Here is a 7,767-nt window from a genome sequence, read left to right as displayed (position 1 = left end):
ACAAGGAGGGGAAGGGCAGAGAGCGTGAGAATCCCAAGCAGGCTCCACACTGTCGGCTCCTCGTGGGGTTTGATCCCACCACCCAAACTATGATATCATGCTGTGAACCAAAATTCAGAGTCGGAAGCTTAACTGACTGAGCTACCCAGGCACCCTCATGGTGAAAAATGTTAAATGTTTTCACTTAGTTTATGATTAAGGCGTAATTTATGCTGCGGTGTGTGTATTCAGCAGTCAGCAAATGTTATGAGTTCCAGAATGATTGTACTGAGAAGTCTTGGGTCCCATTGAGTGAAACTGGACGGACGGAGTTTAGTGCAAACTGTGACCCGACATGGCATCTGCTCAGTCACCTCAGTTACATGTTGTTTTGAGGTGTCGTGACAGTGACGTTTCTTTGGCGTCGTGTATCGAATCTAGTGAAGTGCCATCATGAGACAGTCGTGTTGGGCAGCCTTCCTGTGGCACAGGTGTTCCCAGGGACATCAGTTTGGAGCTCAGAGGCGGTATATGGCTGAACCTTCTCATTTCCAAGAGCAGCAGACAAGAGTACCCTCTCGTCGCTCCGTGTGTGCACAGTATGAAGCCATATCTGCCTGTGACTACAGCATGCCTTCTGTCGGTGCACTTCTATTCGACTTTGAAGTGTTCGTTCTTTAGACTTCAGTTGTCTAGTTTTGAAGAATGTTTTTAATTCCCATAATTCCTGGGGCCTCAAACTCTGATCCAGCCCTGGAGTCAATTTATAGCTCAGAGACACAACATAACAATTTTGGTAAAGACAGATTCTGCTTGGAGAACTCAAAGGTGCCAAACATAACTCCAAAATGTGGCACAATCTTCAGTAGGTTGACTGGCAATCCATTCCAGAGCCCTAGTTCCCCTGGGGCTTTCCCTTTCCACTGCTCCTGAGAAATGGACATCTACTCCTCCACAATGGGGGAGGTAGGAGCTCTGAGCCTTCATCTTTTTCTTCACCGTGTAGAAGGGAGAGGATCTGGGCCACCGCAGTAGCCAGGCAGACACTGGCAAAGTTGCGGGGGAGAGAGAATCAATCTCGGGGCCCAGTCTAGATTTTCTCTAGGTTCACAAAAACTAGAAGGGTGACAGTAGAGAAACAGTAAGGGAAACCCCCCGATAAAGGGTCAGGAACACTTCCTCTTCAGAAACAGTAGAAAAATACAGAGGATCCCCCTGTGAGATGGTTTCAGCACATTCTGCACAACAGCCTGGTTTTGATGAGGTCTGTATTTTTTACAATGGTGAAAACCATGTCTGCCAGACTTCCAGCCATGATGGAGCTCCACTGGGATTATGGCCCAGGTCATCCATGAACAACACTACAAATTTCAGCAGGTACAGTTCTGCAGGGGAAGAAGTGCAGGCATGCCATCGTGTTTCCCTTCCATGTGCTGGAATCCCCGGGGTTGTGGGAAGACCCCTGATCCTTCCACCCCCAACCGCCAGGCCCAGTGCCCCCAGTGGCGATCAATTTGCAATTGTTTGATTCGAGAAGAATTGATTGTTCTTGCAATCAAACATAATTGACCTGTGGCCTTCCCCAGAAAATTCCATCCTTCCAGTTTCCCAGACCAAAAACATGGAAGTAAAAAAAAAAAAATTGATAACATCACAGTTCACACATAACCTGTTAGAAAAACATTCATTTGCCTTCAAAACAGATGCAGCATATGATCTATTTTCCCATCAAGTCTCCTTCCATCCTGGTCTGGGCTGCCATCATCTCTCACTTAGATCATAGTCATGAACTTAGAATTCTCCCTACTTCTACTCTCAATCTGTTAAGTCTATTTTCATCAAAACCCTGCAGTGACTCCATTTTGCTCAGAGAAGAAGACCAAACCGTTACAATGGTTTGACATTCTGTGACTCTTTTGGCTTCTTCTGGTACTTCACACTTGCTCGCTCAGCATCAGCCACAATCGCCTCCTTGCAATTTATTGACCACACCAGGCAGGCTTTCTCTTTGTGTTATTTGCTTCAGCTGTTTTCTCTGCTTAACACATGGGTGTTTGCCTAATGGCCTCATCTGCTTATGGTCTTATTCTAATCTCTCCTCAGTGAGGCCTCTCTTCTGCTGTATTTACTACTGTATTTCCATTAGCATGCCATATCCCCTGTTCTTACTTGGCTTTCTTTTTCAATGGCATTTATCGTCTCTTAACATACTATTTGACTGACCTGTTATTATATTGTTTCTTGTCTGTCCCCAGCAGAATGTAAGATCCAAGAAGGCCCGGAGTTTTGTCTGTTTGTTCAGGAATACATACCACACCCATTGTAGAATCCTTTGAATGTAATAGAAACAGTATGGAGGTTCCTCAAAAATTTAACAATAGAACTACCCTATGAGCCAGCAATTGCACTACTAGGGATTTATCCAAGGGATACAGGTGTGTTTCGAATGGACACATGCACCCCCATGTTTATAGCAGCACTATCAACAACAGCCAAAGTATGGAAAGAGCCCAAGTGTCCATCGATGGATGAATGGATAAAGAGGATGTGGTATATATATCAACACACACACACACACACACACACACACTCTGGAGTATTACTTGGCAATCAAAAAAATGAAATCTTGCCATTTGCATTAATGTGGATGGAACTATAGCATTCTGCTGAGGTAAATTAGTCAGTCAGAGAAGACAAATATCTTATGACTTCACTCATAAGTGGAATTTAAGAAACAATGCAAATGAACAAAGGAAAAAGAAAAAAAACCCAGACTCTAAAATAAAGAGAATAAAATGCTGGTTGCCGAAGGGAGGTGGGCAGCTGGGTGAAATAGTAAAGGAGATCAAGAGGAGAGAAGATACTCCAGAGGTAGCCAGTCTGTGACACTTGTGATGAGCACTGAGTAATGTGTAGAATTGCTCAATAACAAAAGTGCATTCATTAAGTATAACTTGAGTTGATTGAAAAATAAAAAAAAATTTTAAAAATGTCTTCATTTCCATATTCTTTCTCTTCTCTCTTTACCTACTGAGTCAACTGACTTCAAAATATTTAGAAATTGTAGAAATTTTAATGAGTAGTTTTCATTGTAATTTTATATTTTATGAGTCTCATTAAGATTTATTGTATTATATCTAAGAGTGACTTTTTCTAGAATAAGAAAGAGGGAGAAGTTTAGAAACTTGCTTAAAGTGACAGAGACACAAATAGTGAAGCTAGAATTCAATTATATCACATGTGGTTCAAACTCTACATGGGTTCCGAGTTTTGCGTGGTGTTAGAAAACATTTGGCTTAAAGAGCAGAGCATTTGGGAACTTTCAGTGATCTCTACCTGCTTACTTTTTCCTTAGGGCAGAGACAGGTGTGGAGCACTTGGTAACTGAAGTGAGACATGTCCCTTAGGACAGACTGGAGGGGGAGAAGGGCTCTGAGGACAGAATCTGCCCACTGACAGTCTTGTTCATGAAACCTTGGCACCATGGTTTGCTGTGATTGGGATTAATTGTGCTTATCCTTTGAGGTGGGAAGGGCAGAGTCTTTGTCCCTCCAAAGGCTCAGCATTTGTGAACGTCTATGAAATCTCTATAAATACCTGATGGAGGAGGAAGAAATGTTAACTCATGTGCTCTTCCAGGGGTTTTTTTGGGGGTTGCAGAGCTGCTTTTAGAGATGTTTCTATCATAGAATAATGGGGATGTTTCCTTTTTATTCTCGAAAGTTCTAAGAATAGAAGTGAGAAATTTTCTGCTGATATTACAGCTCTAACTCAGTCCTTTTAATGAAGACTGGCTGTCTGTGGAGTATCTCCTCTCCCCACAGACCCTGCACTGGAAAGCTGAGTAAATCTATTGGATGTACAGTTTACATGTTGCACACTTACTGCACATGATTCATCTTCAAAGTAAATCCGAATTGCAAGAGCAAATCTAGGAGCTCTCTATTGGATCTCATCTCCTTTACGAGCAATAAGGTAAGTTTTCAAACCCAAGTAAACTATGTTCTTTTCCTTGCCTCCCATGCAGGACTGGGTTTTAGGGCAGTTGCCATGATTTAGTTCTGTCTCCTGAGAAGCTTGAAGCTCCGGGAACATATTTGTCTTAGTGATGAGAGGATCTGAATGTGTCAGGGCTCCCAGCTTTCACTGGCCTCTGCTTGAGGCAGCACTGTCTCCGGAAAAATTCTTATCGAAAGGGTGGGGGGAATATTTGAGGGGGCAGAAGTATAGTGTCCTCTACATATGGGTTTCTTTTTCTTTTAATGGATTAAATAAGCAGCTGATCCTCAATTTTCTTTTATTCAGTTTAAATGGTTATTGATTTCACAAGAGAAAGAGAGAGGAGAGATAGAGAAAGAGAATGAGTGAGGGAGGGAGAGAGAGAGAGAATCCCAGGCAGGCTGTCAGCCCAGAACCCAATGTGGGCCTTGTCCCATGAACCGTGAGATCATGGCCTGAGCTGAAATGAAGAGTCTGACACATAACTGACTGAGTCACTCAGGGGCCCCTATACAGGTGAATTTCTTTTTTTGTTGTTTAAATTTTTTAAAATGTTTAATCTATTTTTGAGAGAGTGTGACAGAGTGTGAGCAGGGGAAGGGCAGAGAGAGAGGGAGACACAGAATCTGAAGCAGGCTCCAGGCTCTGAGCTGTCAGCACAGAGTCCGACGCGGGGCTTGAACTCACAAACTGCGAGATCATGACCTGAGCCAAAGTCCATGCTTAACCAACTGAGCCACCCAGGAGCCACCAGGTGGGTTTCTTATTTACAAGGTTTAAGATCAGGAAAAGGACCAGGTTGTACACTGACCATATGCAGTCTGTATGCATTGTTACAGTCGATACCACGATTCTATGATGCACTGAATGTTCTGCCAGTCGTGATACTAAAGTGGTCTGTCCAGACCCACTGTCACCCCTGCTCACAGCTAAGAATTATATTCTCTTTCTGCTGTTGGGGTAAGGGGTATATATGGAGTGGAGGAATGAGAAGCAAACTCTCTCGTGAAATCCGGGACAAGTACTCTTTATCCCTAACAAGATTCTTTGCTCAAACTTACACTGTGGGCTTAAATGATAAATGTGAACATATAAATATAAATAAACAGAAACATAAATATAAATATAAATTCTGCTCTCTTTTTTAATCCCTCTACAATTTGCATCCATTTGAGAGTCAGGGTACGTACTGGGCATAGCAGTGATTTTCTTCTCTACTGATTCACGGTTTCTGGCTTTATGCCGGCTCCACCCAAATGAATGGAATCTGATGCTTTGCAGGGCAGTTGTGGGTGAGGTGTGGAGTGTTCGAGAGGGAGAGATTACCATGGAGCACAAAGGTTTGAGTTCTGGTACTGGTTGCTTTTTGACTGCTCTCTGCTAAGCTGCTTCCCAGCCTAGTCGGACATGCACAAAATAGAACAATGTGAATTTGCCTAATGAGATATAAATTCCAATGAACAAAGATTTTAAAGAGAGAAGGAAAGAGGGGTATAATCAAGGGTTGCATGATTCAAAACACACACACACAGACACACACACACACACACACACACACACACACATTTTAACAGTTGAAGGCCATTAGCAAGAAAGTCGTTTGGGAAAACCTGGAAGGCTGTGCCGAGGAGATGGACAGGGTACTCTGGATCCAGGAAGAAATGGAAGGTGGAAGTCGTATCAGCGGAAGTCACGTAACCACTAAGAAGTACTTAAAATTTAGGAAATGAGACAGTCGGGACATATTCATGAGGGACAGCAAGTGTCAGGCATGGCTGGAACACACACGAGCAGAGAAGCCCTGGGAGGAAAGGTGGTAAGCCAGACTATGGCACAGCGTTTGAGGACTTTGAAAGTCATGGTGAGTATTTCAGCCTTTGCACTTGAAAACCACAGTAACCCTTTAATCTTAAGATTCATCATGTTTTAGAATGTCCACTTTTCCTTTTGAAGTTGTAGCTACGAGGTAAAAGAAGGGAGAGGATAGAGAGCAAGGAGAAGAGGGAACTTCTGAAATTGTGTCCTTTCTTTCTGTATAGAAACAGAGGGTCCACTTAAAGAACTGTAGGATTGGCCATTTGTAATACTTCTGTTTATGAGTAACCAGCCTGATTTTGTACTATGTTTGAGCTAATAATGCTCACAGTGAAAACTCACATAGTTATCTCCCGCGGTGTGTTATTTTCTCCAACAAAATGGTGTGAGACATTTTATTTAGATTTTAATGAGTATTAGACACTGTGTGAAAGGAATATTTATGTCCCATGTTTTGAGAATCTAAACTGATCCTGTTTTTAGATCAGTGAAAATACTCTGCATGATATTACGATGATGGATGTCTGTTACTAATATGTACCGAAACCATAGAATGTACCACACCCAAGAGTGACCCTTGGGGTAAACTTTGGACTCTGGGTGATGAGGATGTGTCACAGTAGGCTCATCAGTTCTGGGAAATGTACCGTTCCGGCGGGCGATGTTGGTAATGGCAGGGGTGATATTTGGGTGGGGGCTAGGGACCTTATGGGGAATCTCTGTACCTGTGTCTTGGTGTTCCTGTGAATGTAGCACTGCTCTAAAACAGTTAAGTCTTAGCAACTCGAACAAACTAAAAAGCAGCAACGACCAAAAGATCTTATCAAAGCTGAGAGGAGGTGTGTGATTTTGCTGCCTCCTCCCCGCCCCCCACAGAGACAGCTGAGAGGGAGCCATCTGCTCCTCCTCTGAGAGGGGAAGGGACAGGTCTGGAGTCACCATTGTATCATACTCGGGATGCCTGCTGGGTCAATCTTTGTTCTGTTGGGGCCACAGTGGATCCACCTGTATGTTCTCCATTGAGTTTCTAATGCAGGGGATTCAAAGATGGATGTCTTCAGTGCAATCCTGACATCTTGAAGGGAGAAGGCACCTCATTCCAGATAAGCCCAAATCCAACTGGACTATGTTTAGAAAACTAGATAACTAAATTTTGATAAACAGCTGAATGATTCTGTTGTTCTTCTGTGCTGAATAAATCTTAATAAAATCAGCTCTCATATCTTGTATATCTCCAAATCTTATACTTGACTGCAAAAATATGTTCAGATTTCATAACGTGGCTTCCATGGCCTTTGGTAGAGATGAAACCTTCTTTTCCAAGTTTTTCTACTATGACACTAGAATCTGTGTAAACCAGCAGTTTCATATTGACCTTCTCTATTTGTCCCATTATCCCCATTAAAACTTTGGTTCGTTTCTTTCATGTCAAATGCTCTCACCCCTCTGATTTTTGTATCTTTGGATCACAAACTCTTTACAACCAAGGGTGTGTTTTATTTCTACTCTCATTTCATCATGAGTCACATTTAGGGAAGCTGTTTGCACTTTGTATTTGTTTTTTAGTATTTATTAAGGATATTTGGAGTTGCCATTCCCAGCTTCTGATCACCATGAGCAAATTAGCAGAAACCACAGTGCCGAGGTGATTTCAGTCATTCGAGGAAGGAAATTGTCATAGGCGCTGGCTGTAAAATTCTCTTTTGTCTGGCAAGAGAGTGGGACACAGGATGAAAAATGAGAGATGGCTAATGTCTGGGAAAGACAAGAGCCCTGAATAAGTGTCCTTGCCCTGTTTTTATTAGGATCAGAAGGTGATGGATGTGCACAAAGAGAGAACGAATTTGTCAACATTAACTTGTGGTTGTGAGGGAAAGGGGGTCCTGAAGGTATTTGGGGTTAGGGATTTGGGTTAATACAAAACAAAAGCTGGGTGCAGGGCAATTGGGAGGAAGGTTGTTTACAGTGGATATG

The 7,767-nt window shown here is 42.7% G+C and overlaps 1 pseudogene; it reads right to left on the bottom strand.

Annotated features, from left to right (window-relative positions):
• Positions 1-430: 430 nt before the first annotated feature.
• On the bottom strand, positions 431-7,186 carry LOC106986218 (solute carrier family 25 member 43-like; annotated as a pseudogene).
• Positions 7,187-7,767: the final 581 nt, after the last annotated feature.

Source organism: Acinonyx jubatus, chromosome D1 (genome assembly GCF_027475565.1).
Source record: "Acinonyx jubatus isolate Ajub_Pintada_27869175 chromosome D1, VMU_Ajub_asm_v1.0, whole genome shotgun sequence".
In the NCBI taxonomy this organism is placed as follows: Eukaryota; Metazoa; Chordata; class Mammalia; order Carnivora; family Felidae; genus Acinonyx; species Acinonyx jubatus.
Note: the sequence above shows the minus strand (reverse complement) of the source record. Positions and strands in the feature narration are given on the sequence as shown.